Raw genomic sequence first — 20,370 nt, forward strand, 5'->3', positions numbered from 1 at the left:
CAAGAGCAAACAAGAGGGGCTCATTTGAAGGGTGGCTCATTTGAAGCCATGGGATAGGGAGGAGGTCTTAAGGGAGGAGGGAGAGGGATGAGAGCACCCTGCGTCATACCCCTGAGCACAAGCTGGGGAAGGCAAGCAACCCAACATCCTTAGGACTGATGGCCACACAAAATATACTTTTTAATATTTCTTTATAGCTGATTTCCCTCCTTCTGTATCAAAACAATAATACAAAAATGCTTTAAGAGTTTAAGCAATGGTTGAACTTTGTAGGTAATATCTGTCTTGTTTTGTGTGTGTTTAGAGGTGTTCTAAAAACCCATGAGGGAAATGCAAATCAAAATAACTTTGAGAGCTCATCTTACACATGTCAGAATGGCTAAGATCAAAACCATAAGTGACAGCTCATGCTGGTGAGGATGTGGAGCAAGGGGAACACTCCTCCATTGCTGGGGTGGGGGTGCAAACTTATACAGCCACTTTTAAAGTCAATACGGCTCTCTCTCTCTCAGAAAATTTGGAATCGATACACGTCATGACCCAGCCATATTACTCCTGGGTATACATCCAAAGGATGCTCTATCCAACCGCAAGGACACTTGCTCAGCTGTGTTCCTAGCAGCTTTATTCATAATAACCAGAAACTGGAAACAACCTACATGAGCCTCAACCAAAGAAGAGATAAAGAAACTGTGGTACATTTACGCAATGGAGTATTACTCAGATGTTTTTTAAAATGACATGAAATTTGCTGGCAAATGGATAGCGCTAAAAAAAAAAAAAATCATCCTGTGTGAGGCAACCCAAACTCCAAAAAACCAAATGTAGTATATCCTCGCCTGTAAGTGGATAAAGGATAATCATACTGTAATCCACAGACCCAGAGAAGCTAAGTAACTGGAGGGCTTAAGGGGTGGGGGGACACAAGGATCTTCCTGAAGGGGGTAAATAATATAGATTTTGCCAGTGGACTTGGGTTGTGTAGGAATGGGAACAGGAGGGGACAGCGGTGGAAGGAGAGAATAGCAGGAGAGACTTCCAGAATGGGGCGGGGGGCATTTCAGGAATGAAGTAGAAACATAGCACAACGGAAATTCCTTAGAATCTACCAGAGTGACTAGTGAAGACTCCTAGTAATGACCCAGCCATCCTCTATAACCAGGCAAGGCCTCAAGTGGAGGGATAGGAACACAGATCCAACCAAAAAAAAAAAACCCTCCAAGCTACAGTTTGACATGCCTGCAGGATGTTCTGGGACAGGAGCCTAGCATACTTGTCATCAGAGAGAGCAGAGAGTCTTCATCCGGCAAGGATGGGAGCTGATGCAGAACCCCATGCCCCACAGGCAAACATTAGGCGGAGCTCAGGGAGTCCTGTGGAGAACAGAGAGAAACCAGAGGAATCAAGGACACCACTAAAACATGGCCCCCAAGAAGAGACTTGATACCCTATGAGCATATACAGGGGGAAGAAGTCCCCCTCAGTCACGGTCATAGGGGAGGGGAATAGGGGGAAAGCAGGAGGGAGGGAGGGATGGGAGGATACAAGGATGGGATAACAATTGAGATGTAATATGAATAAATTAATTAAAAAAAAAAAACATGGCCCACAGAATCAACTGACCGGGACTCAAACGGGCTCAGAGATCAGGGAACCTGCACTGTCTAACCTAGGTCCTCTGTATATATGTTAAGGTTGTGTAGCTCTGTGATCTACACAGAGGGATTCCTAATGGTATGACAGAGTCCCTGACTCTTTTACTCGCTTTTGGGACCCTTTTCCTCCTACTTGGTTGCCTTGTCCATCATTGATGTGAGACTATGTGCCTGGTCTTATTGTAGCTTGTTATGCTGTATTTGACGGATGTCCCTGGAAGGGCTGCTCTTTCCTAAGGGGAAGTGAAGTGGGGGGGAAGGGTGGATCCAGGGGAGAAAGCGGAAGCTGGAGGAGAAAAGAGAGAGGAAACTGCAATGAAGATGTAATACATGAGAAAATTAAAGAAGAGGAAAAAAAAAAAGAGTTGGGGAGCCCTGGCTCAATGGCCTAGGAGCACAGCCTGGCACGAAAGTAGAGCTGTGTTCTAGGCCTCTCACGGTCTTCAGCTAAGGCGCAACATAATACAAAACCTTTTTGCCAGTGTCATCACCTAGGTCATGGTTTGATATGACCCAGCTGCTCTACTCTAAGATGATCTCAGACAAACCAAGGCTCTCACTACTAGGAAAACCAATGAGGTCCATATATGGAGATAAGCTCTGAGCTCACCGGAAGGCAGTAGCTATAGAAACATGTGTGTGTGTGTGCGTGCATGCGTGTGTGTGTGCGTGTGTGTGTGTGTGTGTGTGTGTGTGTGTGTGTGTGTGTGTGTGTGTTCCTTTATGACCTAGTGGAGGTGCAGAGCCATTTAGGGACCAGTCAGAAACAACATTGCTAACTAGTGCACCTGCCTCTTCCTGCACACTCTAGTCACGGTGCTGAGGAAGAATAGGTCTCTTTCACTTTCTAAGAGGAAGACTGTTCTGTCAGCCTTATTCCAGAGCCCAGGGTCTGAGCTTTCTGCTGTGGGTCTTCTCGAGGGACGATGAGTGGTAGAGACCCCACAGCATATTAGAGCTTCAATAAAAGGAAAGTGGTGGATCACACTGCCCAGTTTTATTAAAAAACACAAACCTCCAAAATGTTTCCATAAAAATAAAATCCAATGCCAATCCCAGGCATGTAAAAAAAACAGGTACACTGAGAGCCGCCCGCCTGATACGGCCTTTCTCCCATGCCCACCTGGAGCCATTTCCTCGACCCCCAGGAACCTTTGTGAAACTTTGTCACTTGAAATGCTCCGTGGTTCTAAGGCATGAGACTGCCCTGCTCAGTTCACAAAGAGTTAAGCCCGGCAGCCTGGTAGGAGGATGGCTATGTGGCTGGGGGAAGGGAGATGAGGAAAGCTGTTGGGAGTGACAGTTCTCAGACAACAGCCTCAGCAGCTACCTCTTCTGTCCAAAGAGGAAACTGAGGCCCAATTGTCAAGACACAAACTTTGTAACTTTTTGACCCAGGAAGTTTTGAGAATGATAGCAAGGAAATGATTATAGAGCGCATTGAGCTTTTCAGAGACAAGTGGTATTTAAAATACAAGGTATTATTACCTCCGTAGAGTTTTCTTTTGACTACCACTGTGCTTGAAAATGTGGGCAGAACACTTTTATTTTTCGAAACTCAGTTATTTTTTTTTTTTTTAAACATTCACACACACAATACCTGCTCTCGGCTCTATAAGCTAAGTCTCGGCTTTCTTGTCACTAGATAATTTAAATGTTCAAAGAAATCTGGTATTAGCTTTATCATCTAACTTGGCCGTGCTCCCATAGAGACATCTAACCCTTCTGTCGCCCTCGCCACTCCTATAATTTGAAGGACAGGTAGATTAACCGTGAAAACAGTATTACATTTGAGGTCTTCAATGCAAGTACGAAACATCAGTCACTACAGGTGTAAGGTAGAACCATGTCTTTAAAACACCCTAAATAAGTCAGGGCAGCCACGGGGCAAGCGGGTTCCGTGGCAGAGGGCTCACTGCTGAACCCTAGAACTCACAGAGGAAGAGGATTCCCCCACGTACCCCCATGACTGAGCCATCTGTGTCTTGGAAGATTCCTAAACTGAAAATCAGTTGTCGGTTCAAGTCCTCTTTTCATGTGTGTGGAGCATTTATGGGAAGGCCCTGGGCTGTCCCCTCTGCTTGCATCAAGAGTCACACTAATGTGATGCGGAAAGGCCCCTGTATCCTTCCTGAGGACACTGGGGGCGCAGGCTCGGAAGAGAATCCGAAGCTGGTTCACACCGCTCTGTGGCTGGAAAAGGGTTGCTTGTCGGCCCTGAATCTTATCTTGGGTTCCTCATCAGAGATGGGAGGCCACCAATAGCATTTTTTTTTCCCCTTCCTGCATTTGTTTTGAGTATCTAAAGCAAGCACAGACACGGGGAAATAGGAACCGCTTGATTCTGGTTCATGTTTATTGAAAAGCTCTAACAGTCCACGTGCCTCGGGGCTTACTGTTATTTCTTCGGTGTTCTGCTTTCAGTGCACAGTGGAACTAAAGATAACCATGAAGCTATTGTCTCTGACCCGCCTGGGTGCTCTTACTAGAACGAAAGGAAAAAGGAAATACACTGTGGCCCAGAATGGGGCTCCAGAGAAATCCAAAATGAGCTGCGGTCTAAAAGCGACTTCTCTCCAAGCCTATTTTTAACCAGCTGTGAATTTCTCTAATACGCAGAGAGTGATGCTAGGCTCCCTGAATAGCTTGCCTGACGAGCTCCTGCCCGCTTCTGCTACTATGTGAATTTATGGAGTTCTAGTCTCACACTTCATTAAAGAAATATATGATGGCGCAGAGACAGGAGGCCAGACACCTATAACTCTTGTCCCAATCTCCCAGTGATAAATCTTAGTCCTGCCTCATTTGTGGAGGAAAAAGGAGTAACCAAAGAGATATTATCTACAGTCCCTTTGTGGTGGGTTGCCTTTGCTTTTCTTGCCTTTTCTTCTCTTTTCTTTCCTCTACATTCTTTTTCTTTCTTTCTTTCTTGAAAGTTGTTTGCAATGGAAAACTTTATTAAGAGATCACAAATCAAAAGGTCTGGTCAAAAGTACTCTCAGAGCTGTAAGATACTCTTCCAGCCACAAGTTTGTAACAAACCACTACTGTAACTAGTGCAAAGGGGTTGATTTTCATATACAACGCTGTTTATAATGGCTGAGAGGCTCAATGTGCTCACTGCAACTGTGTTAAGTCAAAACTCTAGACTTTTATTTACTCAAGATTGGATTCTGATGAAGTCCAGTGCCAACCATCTTACACACACACACACACACACACACACACACACACACACACACACACACACTCACACATACACACTCTAGTGCAGAGGGTGAGGTAGACGAAAGTGTGACACCTGTGTCACAAAACAAATATTTCTAAAACTCCCTCAGTCTGTTTTACCGCCTTACCTAGATGGGATGGTGACTTGAACAAGAGGCTCGGAATGGAGGTCAGACTTCCAAAGAGTGCCCATCCCAACTCCTGATAAATATCAGCTGAAGCACCAAAAGCAAGCTGGGAGTGGGGACCCAGGCTTTCAATCCCAACCGTTGAGAGGCAGGCCAGTCTCTGATGAGAACAGCCTGGTGTCGGGAGTGAGCCCCAGGCTAGCTCACCCCAGACCAAGTGAAGCCCTATCTCAAACAACATAAAGAAAAAGGAGTGATTACAGAGTAGTTAAACAGCATCGGGGCTATAGCTCAACAGCAGGGTACTTGCCTAGAACACCCAAGGCCCTGGGTTGAATTCCAAGCACTCCAAAACAAATGACGACAACCAAACATGGCTAAAGAACTAGGTCAACAAATGACAGACAGGCCTGCCCAGTGATTCAACTGTCATTTCTTTTCTGATTCCTTTTTCATATGACACCGGTCTCCACCCCTTCCTGCTCACCCGAATATTTCTGTGCTACAGGTTCCTTCCTGTCTTGACTTACTTCTCACTTGTCTAGCTTCTTGAGTAGTGTTAAGTCCATGTAGGTCTCTTGATATTCCTTCTATGATTGCTAACCCTTCAGGCTACATCTGGAAACTGCTGTGAGGACCATCATCTCCTGACCCTCAACCCCACGCTGGTCAGAGGGAACAGCACACTTTACCCAGTTGTTTGGACCAAGTACATAGACAAGGCCAAGTACTTGGGCAAGTTCTGGGGTGATGATGACTGACTGCACTATCATGTTTGTGTCTGTCTCCTCCCCCTCAGTCACACATTTCCAGAAGACAGGGACTTAACATCTACCTTGGTCTCTTGGCTCACAAGAGATGCCTGGACTGCTTTTCATATATGTAATAATAAATGTTACATGTGTGGGGGAAAAAAAGGTACATGTAGGTCAAGTATTTGTTTCATTCACTATTCTCTCTGCCTAGCACAGTACCTGGAATATATTGGTTAATTTATAAGTACCTTGTTTTTATCAACTCACTATATTTTCAAAAAACAAAATTGATTTATCGTCCCCCCAAAAAATAAAAAGCCTACCAAAGCCACCATTTGGGTTTATCTACCTAAAAACCTGGACCCAAAGTGACAGCATGCCAGTATGGGTTTCCCTAATGTTAATTCAGGAATTCAGAGATACTCTGTTTAGCTGAAAAGATCACAAGTTAATTTTTAATGGGTGAAATCTGTTACTCATTCTAAAGCCTTTGACCTAAAAAGAGTACGACAGTCCAGAACCGAAAACTGTAATAACGGCAACACTAAGAGGATCTCTATGGTCTGGATGCTTGGAAAGTGAACCCCTCAGGGATAGAAGAGAAATGGGGCACAAACGTGGCTTCTGAGCAGCCCTTGTTTACCTTGGGGTACCTTGGGCTCCTCTATCAGGCTCCCCCGCTCCCCCAGTCCCTGCATTGTCCGGTGTATTATGTGTGGCCTCCGAAATTAAACCAGGTTTGTATGTGCACACCTGTGATAGGAACGTGTGAAAGAGTCGTGACAACAGCCCTGCCTGCAACCAGAGGGCCATCTGGGAGGAGAGGGTGCTGGGAATCCAGTAGGTGTCAGATCACAATTAACAAGGGCCTTCAATGTGGGCTAAAGAGCATGGGCATCATCGCTTGACCAAGGTAAGCTCGTTTTTTGTGTGGCGATCATATGCACCAAGCTGACTGTTTGCGAATTCCCTCTATAACATTCACAAAGATAGAGCAGGGAGAAGAATGGATGAGCGGGGGTGGGGGTGGTGGGGGCGGTGGGGGGAGTCTCAGGAGGGGGAGAGGGAGGGGAGATCTGTTCCCATCTGATTGCCACCATCTAAGCCTGACTCCTAAGTCTTCCTACCAAAGCAGGGCTAGCAGGAGCGTGGCTAATAAGGGGTACTTGGTGATGTCGAAATCCAGCCCCATTAACTGTCGAGTAGCGTCAGTTAGCAAGGACACTTCAGTCACTATTTTTACTTCTTCGGCTCACCTCATACCCGCTGCCCCTTACTCTTTCGCCTGTGGAAGATTTCTCTAACCAGCGTCTTTCATCTGCCTCAGCTCTGGCCTCTGGGGACCCATGCCAAAAAGCGAAGGACAATAGAAAAAGTCCCTGTCCCAAGTCCCCTGCAAGGTCAGCAGGGATATTCACTGCAGAGAACAGGGGGGGGGGGGGTCTAAATGTCAAACGCTAATGCCACAGCTGTGCAAACACCCAGGGAAGCACCCGTCACTGCTTTCAACAGCTGCGTAGCTCTACATGCAAGACACTGTGGCAGGGTGGTCCTGTTTGGTTAAGTAAAATAAAGATGCGTCCTCTAAGTATTGGCTGCTCCTCCAGAGGAGCAAGATTCAGTTCCCGGCATTCACACGGAGGATCCCAACAGTCTATAACTCAGTCTCTGGTGTATACAGCATCTGCTTCTGGCCTCTGTGGGCACTAAATATGTGTGGTCTATGTACATTCATGCATGCTGGCAAAGCATCACATGCAAAAAAAAAATTCTTAAATGATATTTATTAATGTTTGAGTTTTTTAAAAAACATTGGGTAGACGTATGAAGTATGTTGCTTACTTATTATTTCATTTATTGTGTTAGGGATCAAACCTAGGGCCTTACACTTAGTAGGACATGGTCTGCCTCTGACCACACCATATATTAGAATTGAGTGTGTCACAGCTTCTGATGCCCTTGCTTACAACAACGAGTGTTCCTCTTCCGTTAGCTTTCTCTCTAGATGACTAATGCAATGGCTAGAAGTCTAGTCTCCATCTTAGACCATGAAGATAGGCCTTTTAATGGTCACCCATTGCTAAAAACAAACAAATCACTAGTGTTTGTTTAAAGTACACAAGTGCACATCTTTTGGAGGGGGTTACTCTCCTGTAGGTATGTGCCCCACATGCTTGCAGGACCCATGGTGGCCAGAAGAGGGTGTCACATCCATTGGAGTTTGAGTCACAGCTGTTGTGATCCTCCATGTGGGTACAGGGACCTGAATCTTGGTCCTCTAGAAGAGCAGCCAGTGCTTAAAGTAGACACCTTTATTTAACTTAAGCAAGTGGGCAGTGCAGTTTTCAGGTGTAATAGATAGGTCGGTAATCTCTGGATTAGACTAATGATGATAAATACATACAGTACAGATAGAGAGCTGCAACTCAGATCCAGAGAGTCAACTTGGCATCCGGGCCAGTAGGCAGTAGTCATCACATCCCGCCAGTCTGAGAACACTAGCTAAAACACGAATGCACATAAGGCTCCATTTTCATACATGATGTTGTCAGAACAGGGAGCTTCCTCATACACTGCATTGTCTATGTTAATTTAACGGAAGTCCTTAATGTTGATGCCCAGAATCCTTTTAGCTGGAGCCTTATGCTCCAGGAACCTTATGATGGTTCCTAGGGCGTAAATCTACAGTGGAAATTAAAATGGGGCTTGAGAAAGAGGCTAAGATCAGATGAATCAAGGTAAGGGGGACACTGTTTCCACTCAATGTCCCAGGGAAAAGGTTAGTGAGTTGCCAGTAGTCCCTTGCCCCGTGCTTGTGTCACCAGTAAGTGTGCAAATGTGTGAATGTGTGTGTTTGGGTGCATGTGTATGAAGGAAGTTTGTGTTAGTATTCATAAGTATGTGTGTGCACACATTGTGTGTATTTGAGTGTGTGCATAATGTGTGTGTGCATGAAGTTTATGTGAGTGTACATAAGGTGTGTTAGTGTGTGTGTGTGTGTGTGTGTGTGTGTGTGTGCATGTTGCATGTGCCAGTGAGCAGGTGCGTGCACAGTGAGTGTGTGTGCATGAAGTTTGTGTGAGTGTGCATAAGGTGTGTTATTATGTGTGTATGGATGTATGCATGATGCATGTGTAAGCTCCTAAGTTGAGGGCCTCGTGCTTGAGGTAAGGATGCTTGCCTGGGGAAAGCAGCCTGGATCCCAACCCACCTGAATGCACATGCCTCTGCCAAGGAGGTGGCTCTGTGAGCTCCGACTGTGTAGAAAATGACTGACTACCAGTGACAGCGGCAGGCCAGGCACACCAGCAAGGGTCCAACTGAGCGCCATCCGTGTCCTGGATGTGGAACTTCCTGTTCTTTACACGCCAAGATTTCTACTGGCTCCATGTTAGGCTCTCTTCTCTTCCCTCTTCTCTTTCCTTTTTCTTCTCTACAGAGAGGGTGAAAAGTCCCCCAAGTCCCTCAGATGGACCCTCCTTTGCATAGTGCCTTTGTGATTTCTGGGACCCCCCCCCAATGGTGTCTGTGTGGTTTGCATATGGATCGTATGCACTCCTCTCACTGGCCAGAGAGCTGCTGTCAAGGTCGTTTCTCAACAGCTCATGGTGTATTGAGGAGAGACCCAGACATTGGTGTGCTCCCATCTTCTTCCTTTCTTTCTTCCTGGACTAAGATTTAAGTCAAGCTTCAAATTAGATTTGTCTTTTGCTTGTCAGTGTCTTGAAAGAGAAAGGTGCAGGTGGCCTGTCCCTAGAACAGAGAAACTCAATTCTCCTTTAGGCTAAGAATCATTTTCTAACTCCCTGCCATTCAGGAAAAAAAAAAAAAAAAAAAAAAAGGAATTGATTTGTCCAACAGTCAGCCAACTCTGAATTGTGTTCTTTCCACAGTAAGAAGCCCACCCTTTCTCCTCTGTCCATGTTAATGGGTGAGTTATCATTCTGCCACTTTGGAAAAATATCAGTAACAAAAGTGCATTCCCCATACACCTACCTTTCACACCCCAAGCCAGCAAGGCACCAAGGCTTGGGAGGGGCTTCGCTCTGTAGTGTGGGCTTATTGGTTGTTACTCATTTGCTTTGTCCATCCCTGTCTATAGTATGACACTTTAACTTCCATATTGTTTCTCCCTCCCTCTCTGGCCCTGTCCAACAGCTGCAGTAGAATCAGCCTCCTAGCTCTATCGGTGATGCTAATTTGGGCAAAACCCTCCCAAGGCAGGTGACCTGTCTGCATCTCCCTGGAGCAGCAGGAGGGAACGGGGTTGCACCCTGCTCAGTTAGCTACAGCTGAGCAGATCAGAGAGGCCTTTGGAAGCTTAGTAGAGGCAAAAGAAAAGTCACACTCTTTCCTTTGTAATGCTCCTAATGGGACACGAAGTTTGATGCTCTGCACTGAATGCAGAGTTTTTAAAAAAAAAGACTAGAGATGAGGCGGGCGGGCAGTCTCTCTCCAGCTACAGTCTCATCTTTGGACATTTTCCCCATGGTGATTACCTAGCAGCTGTCTTCTCTTCTTCTTATTGCTCTCTTGCCTTTCTCTGAAATACATCTGAGAGAGAGAGAGAGAGAGAGAGAGAGAGAGAGAGAGAGAAGCTTTCCAATGAGACAGGACAAGGAAGACATCACCTTCTAGCACTGATTATTAGCTCAGGGAGTTGAAACCATCCGAGTTAGTTAATGCTTCTGCAGGGCCCATATGCTTGTTTTTTGAAAGGCTAGCCCTCTTCTTCTTCTTCTTCTTCTTCTTCTTCTTCTTCTTCTTCTTCTTCTTCTTCTTCTTCTTCTTCTTCTTCTTCTTCTTCTTCTAATAACTAAGCATTCTTTTATCAAAAAAATCTGTAACAAAGGCAAGGGTGGCCTCACCTTACTCTTCCAAAACCAAGTATGCTGTAGGCAAAGGAAGACAAAGACATTTGCGAGGTTCCTTGTGGGTAATTTCCTGTACCATTTAGTTCATTTACTGCTTGCTTCCTGGGTGAATAACAGGCACCGGGTATGGTAGGAGGAGAGGGTACAGAGAGATACACAGATTAATTCAATATTGTCTAGTTAGTCCTTGAAGAATTCAGTCTGTCTCAGCACTCAGGAGGCCGAGGCCAAGGATTACAAATACAAACCACAGTGTGTTGCATAATGAGACTCTATCTCAATTGCACACACACACAGACACGCACGCACGCACATATATATGGAGAGACAGACAGACAGACAGACAGAGAGGAGCAGCGAAACTCACACCTACTACAAATTTAACACAAGTTACACAGGCCAGGACAGAGACATGGATGTCAAAGTTTTTTGCTGCTGAAGACATACTTAAACAGTGCTTCAAAATATGCCCTCAAAAGGGCTTCTTGCAGGTGGGTTGGTGTTCCCCTCTCTCCACCAGGAGTCCTTTTCCAAGTTAGAGGGTGGAGGGAGGAGAACACCAACCCTCTGACAAAAACTTCCATCCAAAATTTCCCCTGCCTTCAGGATATGCAAGGGCTAAGATAGAGCAGAGATCAAGGGAGTATGCAACTATTCCTGGCCCAACCTGAGACCCACACCATGGGAGAGATATTTGATGACTGATGACTCTCTACTGTGTTTCAGGTGGGAGCTTAGCATGGCTGTCCTCTGAGAGGCTCCACCGCCCAGCAATGGATTGAAACAGAAACCGAGACTCACAGCCAAACATTGGGCAGAGCATAGGGAGCCTTGTAGAAGAGGGGGATGGGTGGGTTGGACAGGAATTCCACAAGAAGGCCAACAGTCCCAACTAACCTGCGACCAGAGGGGTTTGCAGAGACTGAAGCACCAACCAAAGACCAGGCATGGACTCGACCTAGACTCTCTACACATAGATATGGGATGGGCAGCTTAGCCTCCATGTGGGTCCCCCAGAAGGGGGTGGGGCTGTCTCTGACATGGTCTCAGTTGCTTGCCTTTTGATCACTCCACCCTGGACACTGTGCCAGGACACTGTGAAAGAGGAAGTGTACAGTCCTGATGAGACTCGAAGTGCTGGGGCAGGATTGGAAGGGGGTTCCCCTTTTCTGAGGGGCAGGGGAGGAGGAATAGGGGTGAAGGAGGGACAGAGGGAAGGGGCAGGGAGGGGAAAAGGTAAGGGGCTATGATTGAGATGTAAAGCGAATAACTAAAAAAGAAAAAGGTCTTCTTGCTTGGTATCATCTTGTTTGTCTCATTATTGGTTGTTGGGTTCATTAGAAAAAGTATGATTGTTTTGTGGGCAAAGTGTCATTGTTGCTCAATATTGAAGGCATACATTCCAGGAATATCATAGTGGAGGAAGGAAATTCTATGGAGGAGAGGAGGTAGCCTGAACTGACACAGAGCAAAGGGGAAGATGGAAGAGAGGCAGGCCCTTGCACAGCTTAAAGTCCAAAACTGGGCTAGAGATGCTTGCACACGCCTTTAATGTCAGCACTTGGGAGGCAGAGGCAGAGGCAGGCAGATGTCTGTGAGTTCAAAACCAGCCTGCTTTACATAGCAAGTTCCAGAACAGCCAGGGCTCTGTAGTGGGACCCAGTCTCAGACCTGCAGTGGGAATGTCAGGTGGTGGTCTTGATGCACAATTGTCTCATCTGGTGGTGAGGAGATGGTGGGAAACATAAAAGAAACTGGTGCAAGAGGAAAATGAAGATGACTCCAATCTTCCTCTCTGGGAGATACCACAGGGACTTTGGGGAAGAAGAGCAGAGGTTGAAGATAAATATCTTAAGACTTCCCTTTGTAAATACCAACATACCATATTTTTCAGACCATAAGATGCACTTGTCCCCCCCAAAAAAGTGGGGGTGGCATTGTAATTAGGGTGTGCCTTATGGTCCAATTGCTGTTTTTACTGTTCTTTCTTGTTTTACTGCTCTAAAAAATGGGTGCATCTTATGGTCAGGTGCGTCTTATAGTCTGAAAAATACGGTACTAACTCTGATGCTCCAGATGAGAGCTGCCATCTTGTAGCTATCCTTCTTCATCTATGTCTTCCCCCAACCTCCCTCACCACCGTGCTTCCTATCAATACCATAGAGACTACTAACCTCCTCAGTGTTTGAAAAGTAAGAAAACAGGTCCCAGTGCATGATCAATTAACTCAGTTCCCACAAAGAGGCCTGGGGAGCTACGGACTCTGTGGCCAAAAGCAAGGTGTTTTTCCTTCCTGCTCTCCATCTCCCTTACTTGGAGAGGAGTTGAGTAACTATATCCACTCTGCCCACCTTAACATAATGGGTAGCATCTATCTAAACAAGAATAGCAGCACTGAAGGAGAGAGTGACCATAGACATTGCTAAGCAGATAGAATGGAGAGGGTGGTATCAGTCAGAAAAGACCAGGAGGCATGTGACCTACGCTTGACACCTACCCATATCCACACTAGACCTCCAAAGCTTAAATCCTTACAGTCCTGAATTGGACAGAGAAACAAATAACCTGTCATCATTGTATAGGAAATGCTAGTTGCTGCCTCAAACCTGTTATCTATTCAGTAACTACTCTGAGTTTGGCTATACACAAAAGGAATCCAGTAAAACACTCCATTGCCGGCTTTTCTTCAGTTTGATGTTCCCCAGAGACCAATTCCTGACCGTCAGAAAGCAGCAGACCTTTGTGCGTGACCTTTAGAAACCCTCTGTAAGGGGAGACTTTCTCTTCCTGGACTGCAGATGTGATGGTTGGAGCTGTAGCAACCGCCACTGCCTTTGAGGCAGTGTTGTGAATAGAAATCACACACAGCGCAAGAAGAGAGGGTCTCTGAGCTGGAGAACTGAAGCTGCCTACCTCAGCTGCTTGCCTGAGATGCTGCTCAGGTGTTTATATTCATTTCTTATTGTTGCTTTGACAAATTATAACAAACAGAGTTTGTTATAATTGTGCAGTTCTGTGGAAGTCTGACAGGGATCGTGAAGAGATGAGATCGAGGTGTCAGTTGGATGCATTCCTTCCTGGAGGCTGATGGGAAATTTTGGTTTCCTTGTTTTTGTTCAGTTCATACTCTTTGAATCCTGGCTGTCGCCTGCCATCAAAACAAACTAGGTCAAGCCAACCCTTGTACCATTGTACCATTGTATCTCTCCTCTTTCTTCTAAGTCTCTCTTTCCCTTGTGATTATTCCGTCCTGTAGAGACGGTACAAAATAATCTGCCTTAAAGTCAGTTTATTAGCAAACCTAGTTTCATCTTCCTGAATCTGAGTTAGTCCCGTAACCCAGTTCATTTATAGGTCACAGCAGTTTGGACCAGGACATTGTTGTGAAGCCATAGTGGTAGCAAAACCAACTTCTCTTTACCTAGCCATTGTTTTTAGGCCTGTGTTTCTCATGCATTTCTGCAGTATATAGTAGCTGAATTCCTCCAGCTCACCCCAGTAGTGATGCTTGCCTGCCAAATCTGGTTACTGAACACCCAGCCCTCTGCCTTGTGTCTACATGTCTACAGCAAATCTAAAGAGGCCATCCTATGAGCTGACTGCCATTCCTGTGCACAAACACCTAAAGACTTGTCTCAAAACAAAGAAAGAAATCAAGACCTGGGCTGGTAATTAGGGTCCCATGCTTATCTTAGTTAGGGTTTTATTGCTGTGAAGAAACACCATAACCATGACAACTCATAAAACAAAGCAAAACGTTTAACTGGGGACGGCTTACAGTTTCAGAGGTTTAGTCCACTAGCATTATGGTGGGGAGCATGGCAATGTACAGGAGACATGGTTCTGGAGAAGGATCCGAGAATTCTACATCTTGATCTGTAGGCAACAGAAGGAGAGTGTGTCCCACACTGGGCCGAGCTTGAGCATAGGAGACCTCAAAGCCTGCCTCCACAGTGACACACTTCCTCCAAGAAAACCACACTCACTCCATCTAAGCCACACCTAACAGTGCCACTTCCTGTGGGCTGAGCATTCCAACACATGAATCTATGGGGGCCATCCCTATTCAAACCACCACACATGGCAAACTCATGGTACTGCCAGCTCTGGAACCAAGGTGTCTGGAGCCATTCCTGCATCACATTCTTCTTCGAGTCATCCTTTTTTTTTTTCAATAAAGGATGCATTAGATCTACTTCCATGGGGAGCAGTACACAGGCTCAGCACAGATGGGCCCCATGTCCTCCTTCTTTTCAGTTGTTCAAGTGACTCCAGATGTTAAGGCATCTGCATCCTCTTCTGAGCTCTAGCCTACACACAGCAAAGCTCTCTGTTGGTGTGTGCCCCCTTTTCCCTGCTTCCCTATTCTTTCCCATCTGTCTCCCCTATGTGCTAACTGACAACACTTGATGACTCGGAGGTCCTTCATGACAGTGTATAAGAAAACCAGGTTGAAGATCAAGATCTGGAAGCTTCTACATTTTGATGCTCTGAGTCTACCTTCGTCTCTCTGGACATGGGCTTTTCTATTTTAGCAGTGGGACAACAGCAACAGTAGCTCAACAGAGTTACCATGGACAGCTATAAGAGATGCATTCCAAAGTTCTGCACCTCCATGTATGGTGTCACTTAACTGCCAGTGACATCATCGCACAAGAAAGAATTCTGCTTGCCCAGTTGGCTCCGAGTCCATCTTCCAGTCGGCCCTGTAGCATTAAGTGAAAGGGAGAAGAAGTAGAGCCAGACCTGCAAGGCACACAGAAACAGAGAGTACTTGACAAACCCAGTACAGAGATGTGCTGGGGAGCCAATGGGATGGGGAGGGCAGAGGTACAATCCTAACGCCTTGTACGCTGCTTGTTCTTAAAGACCTGGTTTCTCAAGCTCTCTGGTAATTTTCCAGACTACATGCCTCTGATAACTGGAAAGACCTCGTTCACTTCCAGTCAGTTCGCTGTGGCTCTGCCTTCAGTAGAGATGATAAGAGGCTATTCCTATACTCCCTGTACCTCCATACCTGCAGTCACACAGCAGTTCCTTCTCCAATGCCTGTCTGGTGATTTGTATTGAGAACAGCTCCCCTGGTGTTTCTCATGGTCTCTGCAATTCTTAATTAAAAGTAGAAGAGTTTGGCTTTGTGGCTGGTGCCGTTGCTATACAACAGTATTTGATGTGAGAGCTTTACAGTGAGTTGGAATGCCTTGGACCAAAGTTCATAGTTGGGTAGGATCTTAGAGACCATGTCTTCAGCACGTGTAGACCTTGGACATGAGGTTCTGATGAGTGTGGTCTTGCTGAGGCTAGACAGTCCTAGAGGGGAAACACTGAACTGTGAGAAAGCTCTAAGGGACTGACACTGCTCCATCCCTGACTCTTCCTGAACATGGGATAATGTCTAATTTTAATGTTCTCCACATCATACCTCCTGTTGAATGCACAGTACTTTGATATTTATTTTTGAGAACTAGTGGCAGTTTTCTCTTCTTGCTTAACAGGTGCTGACAACTATTCTGTTGCCAGAGAACTTACTTCTTTTCTCAGGAATCAACCTACATAGTCATGTCAACTTCTGCCAATTAACTTGGCCCTGACGTCCTCACCTCACACAGATGCAGCAGCTGGCAGGAGCCATGCCCTGTCACACAGGTCCTTCCTCTTCAACCATTACCATCTGCAGATTCTTCTTTAATAAATGTCATAAATGAGACAAGAAAAGTGAACCACAGTCTCCAGACCTTTTTTGTCTGGTGACCTTGGCATCTCTAATCTGGGTTGGAGGCAGCAGATGAAGCTCATGGAAGTTTTCTTGTGACAGTAAGTTGGGGAATATCCTTTTTTTTTTTTTTAATTCTCCAACTATGTAGGAGAATAGTAAGCAGAATAATAAGCCAAGGCTTAAACACGAATCCTTTGAGTTGAAGGAAAACGAAACAAACCTCAACACTACCTAGAAACTTAGGACAATAAGAAGAACACACGATTTTATACATAGTCACAGACCTACAGAGCAGGCAGAACACAGTAAAGGAACAAGACAGGCCCAACAGAGTCCGAATGAAGACAGAGCATTGCTAAGTGGGGCCCGGAAGCCGTCTCTGGGAAAGTCTCTTTGCCCTTGGTTTCCGTGACTGTTAGGAGAGGAATACTGGAGATACGCGTTATGGGCATGGTCTCGGAGGAGTAAGACTGAGGGGGAGCTTTAAAGAGGAATACATAAGGAATAATTCAGTGGAGAGAGTCCAAGTCCCCGCTGAGCTGTCACGTGAGCCGTGAAAGGACCACGGAAGTAGTGGATACAAACAGCGAGTTAACGGGACCCCGCGGTCACTGAAAGATTCGGTAGGAGAAAGGAGCTGTTAGGGGCTACCTCAGCAGAGGTAGAGCCTCCTGTCTCCTAACAATTTGTCCTACTAGGTTTTGGCGTTCCTTTGGAGTGCTGAGATGCCCACATAGAATCCTGAGGGAGGGAAACATATCCAGGTGCTGGGGTGAAGTCTTTCTGTGCTAAGTGAATTCCAAAGGCTCTTCTGAAGGAGCGCCATAAAGAAATTCAGTTAAAGTGACAAAAAAAAAATAAATAAATAAATAAAATAAAATAATAAAATAAAGCAAATAAATTCTTTCCTTCTGATGCCCTCTCTGAGATTACTTTTGCTTCTGAGCTTGAGAATCGTGGCCCTAGATTCTCCCAAGTTTCCCACTTCTCATCCTCTGTTCATGTCAGTGCTGTAGCCTGGAATGGCCTTTCCGCCAGTCTCTTACTGAACTTTTAAGTTCCTGTCTCCCGGTGTGAAGTGTTTCCAAAGTAAGCCCAGAGAGGTGAATCCAACCTCTCTCCAAGTCTTATTTCAGTGGGTCTTGTAAAGTCGATGTTTAAATTACATCTCACTCTCCTACACAACACTGTAACTTTTATAGGACCCAAATCGAGTGGGGTTTCCACAGGCCATGCACACAGGCTCATAATGTGTACTTGGCATGGGCTTATGGAATGAATAAAATTTACATAAAATGCCATTTCCTCCCCTTTTCCCATCCCTTATCAGACATTCAAAGATATTCAACATGTCCCTGACAGATATTTCTGTCAGGAAGACAGGAAGATTGTGACTTCTGCTCAAAATCTGCATCTCCGGTTCCACAAACCCTCCGCAAAGGGGATGCAAGCTGCTTCTGCCAGCACACCCTGGCCAGGAATTACTAGAAATGGGGTACACTTCCTCAGTTCCATTAGATCATCAGGATTCCTTTTCTTCCTTCTTCTGAAAAGTACTTCCAGGACAGTCCCTTGCTCCCCGTTCAGCACTAAAGAGAGTGCCTACAAACCACAAATTGCTAGACCTCACAGCTAGAGGAGGGACGCTGGACCTAGCAATGGTTCTTGTACTAAGAAAATGAGCGTCTTGGGCTGGAGAGGTGGCTCAGCGGTTAAGAGCACCGTCTGCTCTTCCAGAGGTCCTGAGTTCAATTCCCAGCAACCGCAGGGTGGCTCACAACCATCTATCATGAGATCTGGCTCCCTCTTCTGGTGTGCAGGTGTACATGCAGACAGAACACTGTATATATAATAAATAAATCTTTAAAAAAAAGGAAGAAAAAGGAAAAAGAAAATAGGCGTGAGTGAGTGAGTGAGTTACCTGCCCACAGTCGTATTCCATAACACATGGAAATAAGATTGGGATCCCTGATCAAAACACCTATGTGTACCATGAATGATATTCAAAGAGTGGTGTGTGTGTGTGTATGTGTGTGTGTGTGTGTGTGTGTGTGTGTGTGTGTGTGTGTGTGTGTACATGTTCATGCAAGTAGAGGTCAGGTGACAACTTGCAGTTATCTCTTTCCACCTTATGGGTCTTAAGGATTGAACTCAGCTCATCAATGCCAGTCTGCCACCCCCAGATGTGAATTCAGTTATATCCTCTGTGAACGGCATGCCCCGAGGCACCCTCAATTCATTAGCCTGCTGGTCCTAACACCTTCAGTGTGCAGGTCAGGCCAACTGTGGCCTCCTGCCGACTCTTTCTCTTAGTCATAGCTATGTCCAGAATAGATGTCCTGCGTGCCTTCTCCTTACCCCAACAGCCATGCTCTCTGTTCACCTCGACTTCCATCAGTACTTCTGTTGCCAGGGGAGCCATTCATCAGGCTAGAGATTTCGTTGCTTATTTGTTTCCTAGAGCAAGTGTGTGGGTCACCATGTGAGCAGCAGTGGGGAATAAGTCACTTGCTCTAGGCCAGTGGTTGTCAACCTGTGGGTCTCGACCCCTTTGAGTCTGGTCTGACCTTTCACAGGGATCGCCTAAGACCATAGGGGAAAAAATTGCTTTTTCCTTTATGGTAAATTTATTGCAACATTCTAACAGCGCAACAACACATTGCTTTTTCTTTTCAACATCTTGCTCTGCGGCTTCCCTTGCCCTTTTTGCCCAGAAAAGCTTTTTCTTCTTCTGTGACGACTCTGGCTTTCTCCTTTCTGTAGACGTTGTGGATGGGCATCACGGGTCCTGTTAGCTGGGTGGCCAGCTTACGCTCTTCAGCAGAACTATCTGCCTTCAGAGCAGAAGGCTTGCTGGGGGAAAGTATGAGCTTGGAGCGGCCCTCCTTCAGGCACTGCACGTTGGCCTGTAGTGACTCAGAGGATTTGTTTTGCTTCCTAGGGTTCACAGAGATGCAGACGGTGCGAGCTATTTTCTTATGGATACCAGCCGCCGGAGTTCTTGCAGGCTGAAGCCCCTGCCAGCTCGGACCTGGTGTGGTATCTAACTGTGGGGCACCTCACTATGGCCCTGATTGGACCGGACACGGGACAATGGGCAATATGGCGCTTTTGCCTGACGGGCCTTGCATCTGCGGATTTTGCTTGCCGGCTGGTTAAACCAAGTGTCCACTTGCCGCTGCCAATCCTGTGGAAGTGGTAGTTCAGTATCATGACATTCCGGCTGGGTGCCATGGCTGCCTCCTGTGCAGAAGAACAGCCGAGCAGAAAGGCAGAAAACACAGATATTTATGTTACAATTCATAACAGAAGCAAAATTAGAGTTATGAAGTAGCAACCAATTAATTTTATGGTTGGGGGGGGGTCACCACAACATGAGGAACTATATTAAAGGGTCCCAGCACTGAGAAGGTTAAGAGCTAATGCTTTAGGCCATGCAGGCTGCCAACAGTTGACCTGAGAGCCCATGTAGCAATTAAGAAATGGAACAAGACGAGCAGATGTGCAGGTCGTCTGTCCCGAAGCAGTCTTTGATCTGCATGCTCACTCTTTTCTCTAAAGAACTTCTATGGTCACCACTGCTTCCAAACTCCTTTTTGCTTGTGTTCCTTTGTAGACATCTCTTCTTAGCCTGGAGAGTCACTTCTAAGTGGGGGGTGGGGGGAGGCGGGCAATTGGATTTTGAGAAGTTGGATCTTCTGGTTGGAGAATTTTTCCTTCTAAAAATGGCACTCATGACTTAAAAATAAAATCTGCAAATAGATATTTATATTTCCTCAGAAAATTTTCACCTTTGGGGTAGAGTACCCTGTGGAAAATTCCAGGAGAGAAAGGAAAATTTCCTGAAGTGGTGAGCAGTCACAAGAAGAATTTTGACACAGGATAAACAGGCACCTAGTAACTTCTGGTGCTCGTGACTGCAAATGCTGGGCCTTGCAGAAGTATTCCTTCCTAGCAAACGGGTGTCTGCCTCAGACTTAACAAGGACTCTGGGAACCACTGTGAAGAGCGAAG

At 45.9% G+C, this 20,370-nt stretch overlaps 1 pseudogene; it reads right to left on the bottom strand.

Annotated features, from left to right (window-relative positions):
• Nucleotides 1-19,028: 19,028 nt before the first annotated feature.
• LOC127193244 (60S ribosomal protein L13-like) lies at nt 19,029-19,590 on the bottom strand (annotated as a pseudogene).
• Nucleotides 19,591-20,370: the final 780 nt, after the last annotated feature.

This window comes from Acomys russatus, chromosome 8, assembly GCF_903995435.1.
Source record: "Acomys russatus chromosome 8, mAcoRus1.1, whole genome shotgun sequence".
Classification (NCBI taxonomy): domain Eukaryota; kingdom Metazoa; phylum Chordata; class Mammalia; order Rodentia; family Muridae; genus Acomys; species Acomys russatus.